This window comes from Solanum pennellii, chromosome 4 (assembly GCF_001406875.1).
Source record: "Solanum pennellii chromosome 4, SPENNV200".
Classification (NCBI taxonomy): Eukaryota; Viridiplantae; Streptophyta; class Magnoliopsida; order Solanales; family Solanaceae; genus Solanum; species Solanum pennellii.
This window is the reverse complement of record NC_028640.1, coordinates 62,539,653-62,552,080: the sequence shown is the minus strand read 5'-3', so window position 1 is coordinate 62,552,080 and position 12,428 is coordinate 62,539,653. Positions and strand designations below refer to the sequence as shown.

The following is a 12,428-nucleotide window of genomic DNA, read 5'->3' as shown; positions in this document are numbered from 1 at the left end:
CCTCCAAAATTAACCAAACTTCACACACTGCCTAAGAACACTAAAGTAACTCATTTTAAATTCAAATTAACTCAAAAAACACTCATGAGGCTCTAGTTCACCTTAGTTCGTTTTGGGGCGTTACATATCCTGAAGGGGACAAGTAAAAGAGGACCATTGCTGGACCGGTGAAAATATTTGCTGCAGTGGGCTTGAATCTCCTTAAAGAGAGCGTGATATCAGCGCCTCAGCCTGAAGAGATTTTTATTTCTTCGTTTCATTTTCAGTTGTAATCTTGTATTTTGTTATCACTACACCATTTTAGGCCTACGGCCACCCCATTAAAGTGTATCCTAAACTAGCAAAAAGTGTGGTCTTTGATAAAAGGCGACACTTTTGGACTTTAAGCAACACTTTTTAGGGGCGTAACCTTTGACATTAAGCAACACTTTTTAAATGTTGTCATCTTTGGCTACACTTATAAAGCGTAGCCAAAGAGGTATAAGGGCACGCTTTGTTGTTATGCATTAGCGACACCTATTTTTTATTATACTACACTTAAAAGTATTGTCCTTACAGTGTTATTGGTTACACTTCAAAAGCATTCTCTTTTATATGCCATCTAGAGCAACACTTTATATATTTCATCTAGAGCAACACTTATAAAGTGTAACTTTATACTTTTGAATTGCATATATTCAATATATAATAACATAATTACATATACAAATGCCCTAAAGCACAAAATTAACTAATAGTTAAATCGAAGCTATATATTTCAAATAAATTTCGAGAAACATGTCTTGTACAATCAAAACTTAAAAAGTGATTGCTTAAAGATCTCTAATATTAATAAATTCCAAAAAAAACAAATGCATTCAAACGTATATGTAAATAGTACAAAAACTCTTCATCGTTCACTACAATAGATCAAATTTACTTTTGGCCACATGCAATTTAAATTCAATTACCGGCATTTTTCTGCACATTCAAAATAAAATTATAAGTTAGTGAAATAAATTATGTCAATTTAATATGCTCAAATTCACAGTATGGAAAACCAATTTATAACAATAGTCACCCTAGAGCAACCATAAACTGAAGTTCTCCTTAATATAGATCTAAAATTGAGTCACAACACTAAAGCTCTACAAAACTAGCAAACCAAAATTGAGTCATAACAATAAAGTCACAGCAAAGCTCTCCAAAACATACAAAAGAGCAAAATTTTAAAGCATATTAAAGAGAAGAAACCTCCTTTCTAAAACTAACAAACTAACAAAATTTACCATCAACAACCTCCTTTCATAGAGAAATAAGATTCTAATCAGTAAAATGTTAAAGCAACAACGAATTAGGCAAAAAAAAAACAATTTTGAAAAACTACAGCAACGAGTAATGTAGATGCAGAAAAATGTTTTCCAGAAAATCAAATAAACCAACTAGAAAACAAAGAAGAACAAAAAAAAAAGGGATACTAGTGAAAAAAAAATCATGTTCAGACTACCACAAATCCATCTTCTCGATGTTGTTCTTATAAGCATAACTAGAGTTACAATAACGAGTAACAAACTACAGGAAAGAAAAAAAAAAGCAATTATACTTAAAGAAGATAGGAGTGAGAGTAAAAGAGATCAAATACTCTTACGTGGATGTCTGAACCCATTGTGTTGTATATAGCCCTCTAGATCTCATTGCATTAAACTTCTTCATGTGGAAGCATACATATGCGTAAGACTCGTATTCAGATGAGTGTACTTAAATTATAGCAATGTTGTCTGGAATAATTTGCACTACATTGACTATTTTTCCGAGACATGCTACGCTACCTGCAGAAATACAGGAGATTTGAACCAAAGTTACCGGGTCTTCTACACTCGTAGCCAACATACTAGGTTCCCCTTTGTCTCGAGTTCCATAACAGTAATCTCAATCCTGGATTTGAACCTTGTCGTTTTCACTCTTTCAAGCAAATAGTTTATGCTTAATCAACTATGATAACAAAAATGCATGATACACCTAAGTTTACATTACAGTGATGGCTTGAACGAAACAACAAATTAAATGTCTAGATGACAATATCTCAACATTTATGAGAATATTACAGCACTTACTGTATTAGTTCCTTCAAGTTGGCAATAGAAAGAGGTTGGTGTGTATTCGGCAATGCCAGAAGTGAGTGCATATTTAACAATCAGGGCAATGAATAGAGCTCCTCTATTGTAAGGATACAACACCCTGACAAGCGCCATCATAAATATAAAAATTGTCCTGTACAAGATACACTATACACAATAATGCAAATGTTTCTTGTATTAGACTAAATTTATCAGAACAACAGATTTCAGAGGAGATTAACAAAGTGAAATCTGAGTAGCACAACCAACTGTTGCAACAAACAATGACTTGTGTTTCGGGAACCTAAAGACATCACCATGTATGTATTTCCATCCCGTCTCCTCTTGATCGTTAACTGCTTCTTCATCATGTGCATACCTTTTGCATACATTGTCAATTGAAAGAGTTATTTCTCGAGACAATCAGATATAGTCAGACCTCTCTATAGCGGACAAGTTTTCTTTGGAATGATGTTTTACTTTATGTTATATGTAACAACATTTGTTGTAGGAGCCAAAAAGTATCATGAAAAATATAGGAGTTTTTTTTACTGTAATTAGTTTTCTTTTTGAAAAGGAAGGATAATCCACTTACTTGATAAAATCATTCGTAAGGACTGGCCTAGGAACTGTGGCAAGGAAACTGGTTAAAAGGAGGACAGTGACACTAGAAGTGATAATCAAGAACCAATGCATCTCCAAGATATGCAGTAGAGAAGTCTGCATGAACTTATCCATTCGATTCTTTCCAGATCTTCCTTCTTTTCTTCTAATTTCACATGATCTGCATATGAACACAAATAACATAAGATTTCAAGTGTTCCAACATATATCTATCAAAATTTGTGATAGGAATCACGACTATAGTCTTACCTCATAGGAGGATACATGATTTAAAATTTATGAGTTCTTACAACAGACATTAAAAGTTCGTACAAAATAAGAATTGAGTTCATTGTCATATATTTATTTAATAAGTTTCATATCCGAGGTTCGACAAAAGTTATTGAATTCACGTGCTCCACATAAATACAATGAGAGAAAAGTTGTAGAATGAACCTGGCATGCAGAATGGCAGATCACAATACTTTTCAGTTTGAACCAATTATGCCAATCATGAACACATCTGATTTACTTTGGACAAGCATGGGAAATTCAACAATGCATAAAATCATTTACAACATGTTGGTACAACACAACAAAGATGACCTTGAACCAGGAGCCTTCAAATTAGCATCAGGGAAAATAATAGATTATAAAGCTATAAAGATGGTGTTTGCAGCAACGCACGGAAGAAATAGTTAGGGATCCAGGGAAAAACTTTAATAGAAAAACAGAAAAGGGTCAAAATGGCCTTAACATATCATAAATGGTTAAAAAGTACTTTTTATATATTAGATCAAAACCGCCCTCAACACAGCAGTCTCCAAAACAAGATATAACTAATCCATACATATAAAACATTTTGAACATCTGAACTTTATTGTGATTAAAAATTAAATATACAAAGCTTAAGGCGAGCACAACAACTACAAACTCAAGACGACTAAGAACATGGAGCTAAACAGAACTCAAGAAGACTAAAAAGCCTAGGTTCACTTTCTGATGAACATATGATGCCCACATTAATTAGATTGGATGTATGATTTTTATTACCTTTATAAATAGAACTCAAGAAGACTAAAAAGCGTAGGTTCCATCAACTTTTAATTCTTTTCAAGATTGTAAGTTTTTGTTCTTCTTTGATGGTATATGAGCAGATTCCTAAGTTCTTCTAAGCAAAGACAAAGGAACATATTCACTCTCTTGCTCTTTCTTTTTTGGCACATGTTCACATATCTTCTGTACGATTTGACCAACAACGAATAGAACAAACAATGCTTATATGAACTTGACCAATATGCAACAGTAGATTTTATAAACAACTACAACTATATGAACTTGACTAGTATGACGTTCAACCTGTCTAGAGAATGAAGGCAATAAAAACTGAAAAACCTCATAAAATCAAGCAGCAACACATAAACTAACATATCCAGATGATCACGACCAAGATGGAATTCACATGGATGAGAAAACAAAAATTCAACAACAATGTCTCTATGAAACTGATCATGAGTGTCTGTTCAGGCAACTGAGGTTGAGGTTACTGTTCAGGCAACACATGGCGAGTGCATCCATTGTATAGTGCTTGATAGAAGAACAAACTTTAAGTGTGATGTAACAATGGTATATGGAAGTAATAACCTGTATGGTTTGATGAGGTTGGGTGCTAAACTAACTACCTATCGGTGCATATGTGGAAACTTCAACTCTCCATTATCATTTGAGGATAGAAAATGAGGCCAACCAGTAAATGGAAGTGAGAGTAGAGATTTCCAACAAGTAATTGATACTCTAATCCTAACTGATATGTAAGCAACCAAAAGAGTATTTACTTGGAATAATAGGCATATTTGGAGCAAAATAGACAAAGCATTCTGTAACGAGGAATGCATTTCACAATATGGTCACATTAGAACTCAATTCGAGGAAAAACACTTCTCAGATGATTCCCCAATCCATATGGAAATCACCACAATTATAGCCTTGAGAAGAATGTCTTTCAGGTTCATTAACATTTTCACTAAGGATGAGAAATTCATGGTGATTGTAGAACATAGTTGGCAGCAACCAGTTCGGGGACAAAGATGTTTAGACTTTGGACTAGATTGAAATTATGCAAAGAACCACCAAAGATACTACAACATCAAGGAGGTAGCTTGGACAACAGAATTGCAACAGTAAGGGAAAGACTACGTGAGATTCAAGCTCATCTTAATTATGCCTCAAACCAAGAATTTATCGGAAGGGAGAGAATAAAAGTAGTAGAAATGACAAAGTGGATGAATATTCAATTAGAAATTCGCGGGTGTCTGTCTTTTGTGGTACATATAATTAAGTTATACTAATATAAAGTAGGAAGTTGCACTATCTTATTCGTAATTTAACATAGTAGAAATACAAACGAGTGTGACCGAAAAAATACATAGAGAACAATCCACTCTCTCACACACACTATTACAAAAAGTGTTGAAGTGCTGAAACAACATAGAACTTCATTTAAGCAAAGAACTAATGTCGATAAATATATCTTTAGCGATTTAGAAAATTAAATGAACTAATTGAGATGAAGAAATTCTATCAGGAAGTAGGTTCACGTTGTAAAGAACGTTTTAAAGAATTTCAAACACTCGATCCAATTCAGCTCATTCTGTTTCCACTACGCCACAATCCCAACCTAAAAATTGAAGTTCTACACGCATCAAGAAAGAACCTTTATTCAAACATTTAAAATATTCGTTGATACCCAATGACATAATCTATAGTTAGAGAAAAATAATAGTATAAAGACAACACCTTTTACACTTCAACATTGAAAACATTACCTAAAAGGGGTCATTCATCTTAGCTATTGAACCTCGGAAAAGCCAAACTTCCATAGAAATTTATTCAAGTGTTGATGAGAATTCAAGAGTCAATGTTGTGGATTCTCACTTCTTAGCAATAGCATTAACCATAATCCAGAAACTGAAATAATTAAATGAAATCAGGACACATGTGTACCAATTATGTTGAGTTGTTGGAAGTTAACTTGCACTCGGTTAAGATATTGACTATTAAATTTTCTATTCACCAAACAGTAGTTCGTTGTTGTTTTTGCTATCCTTTTCTACTTTACTGTTTCTTCTGTAATCTTTGAGTGTAGTGGGTTTAAGGGAAATTAACAAATATAAAAGAGAAAAATTGGGCGAAGAATTAACTGATGTGGGTAGATAAAAAACGAGCTAGACTCCCAAAAATCAACGAAAAACATCTCAAGAACACAAGAACAAGAATATCAACCAGATTCCATAAATTTCGACTTTTAAGGAATAAATTTTTAATCTTCTTTTTCTTCTGTAATCTTTGAGTGCAGTGGGTTTAAGGGAAACTAAAAAATCTGAAAGATAAAAATGGGACAAAGAATTACCTGATGTGGGTAGTACGAAAACGAGATAGACTACGAAAAATCAATCAAAAATCATCTCAACGACACAAGAATATTAGAAATATAAATCCAGATGCCATAAATTTGGAATTTGAAAGATACCTCAGAAACTCTATTTCAACCAAATCCTTTCAATGTTATGAATCTTTAAGACGTCATCTTCTGAAGTGACACAATTTGATCTATATCATGTGTTCGTTAATGAAGGAAAAACTTCATTATTGATAAGAAGAAGAAGAAGAAGAAACAGCTAAGAAGAAGAAGGAGTAGTATTATTCAGTGAAAAATTGTGTGTGTCCATGTACAATGAATGAGCTATATATAGCTCTTTGTCACATTAACTAACTAATAACAACTTATCTAACTAACAAAGGGATAAGTTGTTATAACTAACATTATGTAAAAAGTTTTAGGACCGGAAATAAGCAGGTATAAATGCGGAAGCAAGCAATGCAAACCTCGAAAGACCACGACTAAGAAGACAACGAGAAATATATCAAAAGACACAAAGATTTAACGTGGTTCGGTCAATCGACCTACGTCCACAAAGGAGATGAGCAATCCACTATAAATATGAGAGTACAAATACAGAGAGAAACAACCTCAATCAATTCACGCGGAATACATGGGAGGTTCACACAAGTGATAACGTATCAAACTTGTGACCCACAAATTCTGCCTCTAACCAAAACTCTCAAAGCCTTTAAGACTACATTGTGAATGCTGATTAAGTTAGAAGGAACATTCCTCTATTTATAGAGTCCTAAACCTTTTCCTACAAGAAAAGGATTAGTCAATCCAAAACCTTTTCCTAAAAGGAAAACCTATTCATGGTAAGAAATTTAGGGTAAATAAAACCCAACAAAAAGACTATTCTACCCTTTTATTCTCTCTAAATTGCATAGCTTCCCTATATTACAACACTCCCCTTCAAGCTAGGAGGTGCAAAAATATTCAAAACCCTTAGCTTGGATAACAAGTGTTCATGTTGTAGTCTAGATAACTCTTTTGTCATCAGCTGGTTGTTCCTTGGTATGAATATACTCAACTTTAATCAGTCCCTTTTGCAATTTTTCTCTTATGAAATGACAATCGATTTCAATGTGCTTAGTCCTTTCATGGTATACTGGATTAGCAGCTATCTGAATAGCAGCCTTACTGTCACTGTATACTTGAACTGGTACTTGAATCTTAGTACCTACTTCTTTCAATAATCCCAGCAGCCACATCAATTCTGAAACAGTTGAAGCCAGGCTTCTATACTCAGCTTCAGCTGAGCTTCTTGACACTGTTGTTTGCTTCTTTGCCTTCCATGATATTAATGATTGACCAATCTTAACCATATACCCTGTCACAGACTTCCTAGTGAGTGGACAAGATGCCCAATCAGCATCACAAAATGCAGTAACTTGTTTATCTGAATCACTTGCTAATAACAATCCTTGACCAGGTTGTTTCTTTAGATATCTGATCACCCTTAATGCAGCATCAAGATGAGATCTTTTTGGTTGCTGTAAAAATTGACTCAATGTCTGAGTACTAAATGATATATCTGGTCTTGTCATATTCAAATACAACAACTTGCCTATTATTTTCTGATATGCTGTCTGATCAATCAAAGGATCATCTGATTCTTCTTGTTCCTTATTCACATGCTCATCATATAGATTAGATGTTAGTTTGACATTGATGTCAATAGGTGTTCCTGCAGGCTTAGCTGCTGTCAATCCAACCTCAGCTATAAGTTCCAGAGTATACTTTCTTTGATGCATTAATATACCAGCTGCTGATCTGGTGAACTCAATGCCTAGAAAGTATTTTAATTCTCCGAAATCTTTCATCTTGAATACTTGTTGTAATGCCTTCTTTGTGTCTTCTATTAGTTTAAGACTGCTGCCAGTAATTAGCATATCATCCACATAAACCAACACTAATATAGTTCCCTCTTCTGACTGATTAATAAACAAGGAATAATCATGTTGGCTTTGTTTGAACTTGAGATTGCTAAGAGCTTCAGTCAACTTTTGATTCCATTGCCTTGGAGCTTGTTTCAGACCATATAGGGACTTTGTTAGTCTATATACTTTGTCCCCTTGACCAACAAATCCCTGAGGTAGATGCATATAAATTTCATCATCTAAATCACCTTGAAGAAAAGCATTGAATACATCCATTTGATGAATATGCCATGCCTAGCTGCTGCAAGAGAAACAATAGTTCTGACTGTCACCATTTTAACAACAGGTGAGAAAGTCTCCTTGAATCTCTCTATCTCACCTGATGAGTTGTATATAACTTTATAAATCCATCTACACCCAATAGCCTTTTTTCCCTTAGGCAAATCAGTTAGCTCCCAAGTATGATTACTTTCTAGTGCTTGAATTTCATTCTGCATAGCTTCTATCCATCTTTCATCATGAACAGCTTCTAGATAGGAATCCTTAATAACAGAAGTGGCTGCAATATAACTTTGATATGTAGGAGAAAGATGAGCATAGCTCATGTAATTTCCCAAAGAATACATGACATCTTTGTTAACAGTCAAAGATACAAAGTCTTTCATCCAAGTTGGTTTGAGCTTCTGTCTGGTAGACCTCCTATGAGTAGTAAGAGTTGCAGGCTCTTGAGTCACCTCATTATCTACTTGAGTCACCTCATTATCTACCATACCAATAGTTGGAGACTCTGAATAATCTACCTCATTAAAAGAAGACAAAGTATGAGTCTCATGAGACACATTAGCATCCTGAGAGACATCAGTAGGAGAACACCTGGGAACCACAGGACTTGTACACTGTAAATCACCACTTAGCATATCTGATACTTGCATAGGATCCACAAACACTCTTTCCTGTATTTAATGATCCATCTTTGCAAAAGGAAATAAGTCTTCTCTAAACACCACATCCCTACTTGTGAAAAATGATTTATCAGTGAGATCAAGAAGTATATATCCCTTTTGTAATTCTGAATAACCCATGAGTATTGCTGGTCTTGATCTAGGCATCGACTTACATGTTCTGTAAGAAGTTTAGCAAAACATATGACATGAGACACTGATGATTTACTACCATACAACCTTTCATAAGGAGTATCAAACTTTAGTACACTGCTTGGTAATCTATTAATGATATATGCAGCAGCTAACAAGCAATGACCCCAATATCTAATAGGAATGTGAGCTTGAAGTCTTAAAGCTCTGGTAACTTCAAGTAAGTGTCTATGCTTCCTCTCAGCAACTCCATTTTGTTGAGGAGTGTATGGACATGATCTTTGATGTAAAATTCCCAAATCTGTAAATAACTTGTGACAACCTGAGTTTACAAACCCAGTACCATTATCAGTCCTCAACACTTTAACTCTTTTTCCAAACTGAGTTTGAACAAATTGCAGAAAGGTTTGAATGGAAACACACACAGCAGACTTATGTGAGAGTAAAAACAGCCAAGTTACCCTTGAAAAATCATCCACAATTGTAAGAAAATATTTCTTGCCATCAACAGTAGATGTGTTATAAGGACCCCAAAGGTCAACATGAAGTAGCTCAAAACAAGCAATACTTTTAATGCTACTATTAGGAAACACATTCCTTGTTTGTTTAGCATATGGACATACAAGACACTTAGAAATTCTACAAGCACTTTGCTTATTCACTGAAAACATTCTAGACAGTATTGTTGATGATACATGACCCAATCTTTTATGCCATAACACCATGTCTGCCTCCTTGACATCATGAGCAGCAAATGCAGTCTCAACTTCCTTTTCTTGACCATTACACTGAGTGGTTAAATGCTTTCTTAGTAAGTACAATCCTCCTTCCTCCTTACCAACTTCTTTCACCTTCCCACTGTAGAGTTCCTGAAAGACACAAGAACCAATGTGAGACACTTGAGTAGTAGTACCATTAGGTAGATATACAGGCTTAGAGACTTCAAGTTCATGCACAGTGTTTTTATTCAACATATTCAAACTAGACACCATATGGTTTGTTGCACCAGTATCTATAATCCACATGTTACTGTGTTCAGAAACAAAAAATGTTTTACCTGTAGTGTTTGCAGTATTACACACAGAAGTAGCAGGCTCAGACTTCTGTTGAATCATTTTTAGAATGTGATCATATTGATCATTTGTAAATGTACATCCTTGAAGCAGCTGTTGAACCTCTTTCTCTGCTGAACTTACTGTTCTATTAACACTTGGAGTTTCTGGTGGAGATTGATACTGCTCAGATATATTTCCCCATCCTGGTGGAGGAACATTGGTGTTCATTCCATAGGTAAGATTTGCATGTGTTAATGGTGTGTGATTATAGTTGTTACTACCAGTAGTACCATATACAGGAGAAGTTCCTTGAACCTTTCTTTTGGACTTAAAATCAGGAGGATAACCTACAATCTTGTAGCAAAACTCTTTGCTGTGACCCTTACACTTGCAAAAATCACATATCAACAATGTATTCCTTTTAATTTTCTGACTTACACTTGAACTACTACTTGCCTTAGAATACAGGGCAACTGATGATTCCAATGCAGCAGAGATACCATTAACACCATTAACTACAACTTTTTGACTCTCATCACCAACTATCATAGCATAAGCATAGTTGATTGATGGTAGTGGATCCATCATCAAGATTTGACTCCTTGCTTGATGATAGGATTCATTTAAACCCATTAAAAATTGATACAACTTCTACCTATTCATATGAGCAACAAAACCTTTGGATATTTCACAATTACAACAAGGAGATGGCACCAACACCTCAAACTCATCCCACAAACTTTTCAGTCTTGTATAATACATGGAAACATAAACCGTACCCTGCTGCAATGAAGGAATATCTTTGTGCAAACTATAGGTTCTAGAGCCATCTACTCTATCAAATCTTTCCTTTAAATCAGTCCAAACATCGAAGGCACTAGAAGCAAATGCAATACCACTTAGTAAACTCTTGGATACAACATTCATTAACCAAGATAGAACAATAGCATTCACTCTTTCCCATTGCCCCCACATTTCTTTACCAAACATCTCCTTTCTAGCAGTTCCATCAATTAAACCTATTTTATTTCTTCCTAGTAGAGCTATCTTAATAGATCGACTCCACAGAGTGTAATTCTCAACACCAAGTAACTGAAATGAGATAATACTCACATCACTAACATCAGTAGGATTAAGAAACAAATGATGATTATAATCGATACCTTGACTCTGCCCAGAACTACTTGTGAAGAATTATATGCACCTGACCTGTTTTGAGCCAGATCTGCATTCTCACCATCAACTGCCATCTGAGAATTGAAAATTGATTCAACAGTAATGCAACAACCAACTCTGAACTTGGAATTAACTTGGAACAATTACTGAAACTCAAAATCTTTCCAACAAACTCCTGTGAATCTGTGAACTAGTAGCTGATTCTTTGATCCTATGGATTTTTCACCAACAAACACCTGTGAATCTATGAATCAACAATGATTCTTTGATTCTATGGATTCTCCATCTTCATCAGTGTTCACTGAGAAGCTAGCTCTGATACCATGTTCGTTAATGAAGGAAAAACTTCATTAGATGATAAGAAGAAGAAGAAGAAGAAACAGCTAAGAAGAAACAGCTAAGAAGAAGAAGAAGGAGTAGTATTATTCAGTGAAAAATTGTGTGTGTCCATGTACAATGAATGAGCTATATATAGCTCTTTATCACATTAACTAACTAATAACAACTTATCTAACTAACAAAGGGATAATTTGTTATAACTAACATTATGTAAAAAGACTATTCTACCCTTTTATTCTTTCTAAATTGCATAGCTTCCCTATATTACAACATCATGTTCATCAACAACACTAGAACAACAAAAAAAAAATTCAGATTTGGAGAAAATTTTATTCTTCAAACTAACAAGAACAACTAGACAAGCGATTCATGGTGAGCAATTTTTTAGATTGTAGGAGAATCGTAGTCTGATTGTAATGAACGAAATTTTCAGACGATTTCTCACTTTGCTTTGTGAAAAATCTTTAGTTTATGTGTTGATGAAGAAATACCTTGTTAATTTGTGAGCCCTTGGAAAGTCTTAAATTTGGAGCAAAGACCTAAAAGTTGGGGAAAATTTTATATTAGGAGCAAATTTTGTTCTTCAAGAAATTATAATTTTTTTTTGATAGGAAAAAAACCTAAAAGTTGAAAGATTTTATGTTTTATGACATTTTCTTTTTTAAATAAATATTTGAGCGGGAGTTGAAAATTTTAGAGGAGATATTATATTTTGGTGAAAATATTAAGTCTACATTTGT

At 34.3% G+C, this 12,428-nt stretch overlaps 1 long non-coding RNA gene across 5 annotated transcripts; it reads right to left on the bottom strand.

The window, feature by feature from the left end:
• Positions 1 to 731: 731 nt before the first annotated feature.
• On the bottom strand, positions 732 to 6,428 carry LOC107018157. Of its 5 annotated transcripts, none has more exons than XR_003577894.1 (6): positions 6,229 to 6,425; positions 6,109 to 6,138; positions 5,525 to 5,666; positions 2,692 to 2,880; positions 1,628 to 2,475; positions 809 to 960 (listed from the first exon to the last, which is right to left on the bottom strand). It is a non-coding gene; the product is annotated as an uncharacterized LOC107018157 (long non-coding RNA). The 5 variants fall into 5 exon arrangements; XR_003577895.1 differs by lacking the exon at positions 6,109 to 6,138 and having other exon boundaries at positions 1,628 to 1,914; positions 2,094 to 2,475; XR_003577892.1 differs by lacking the exon at positions 6,109 to 6,138 and having other exon boundaries at positions 732 to 960; positions 2,692 to 5,376; positions 5,496 to 5,666; positions 6,229 to 6,428.
• Between the last annotated feature and the right edge of the window lie 6,000 nt (positions 6,429 to 12,428).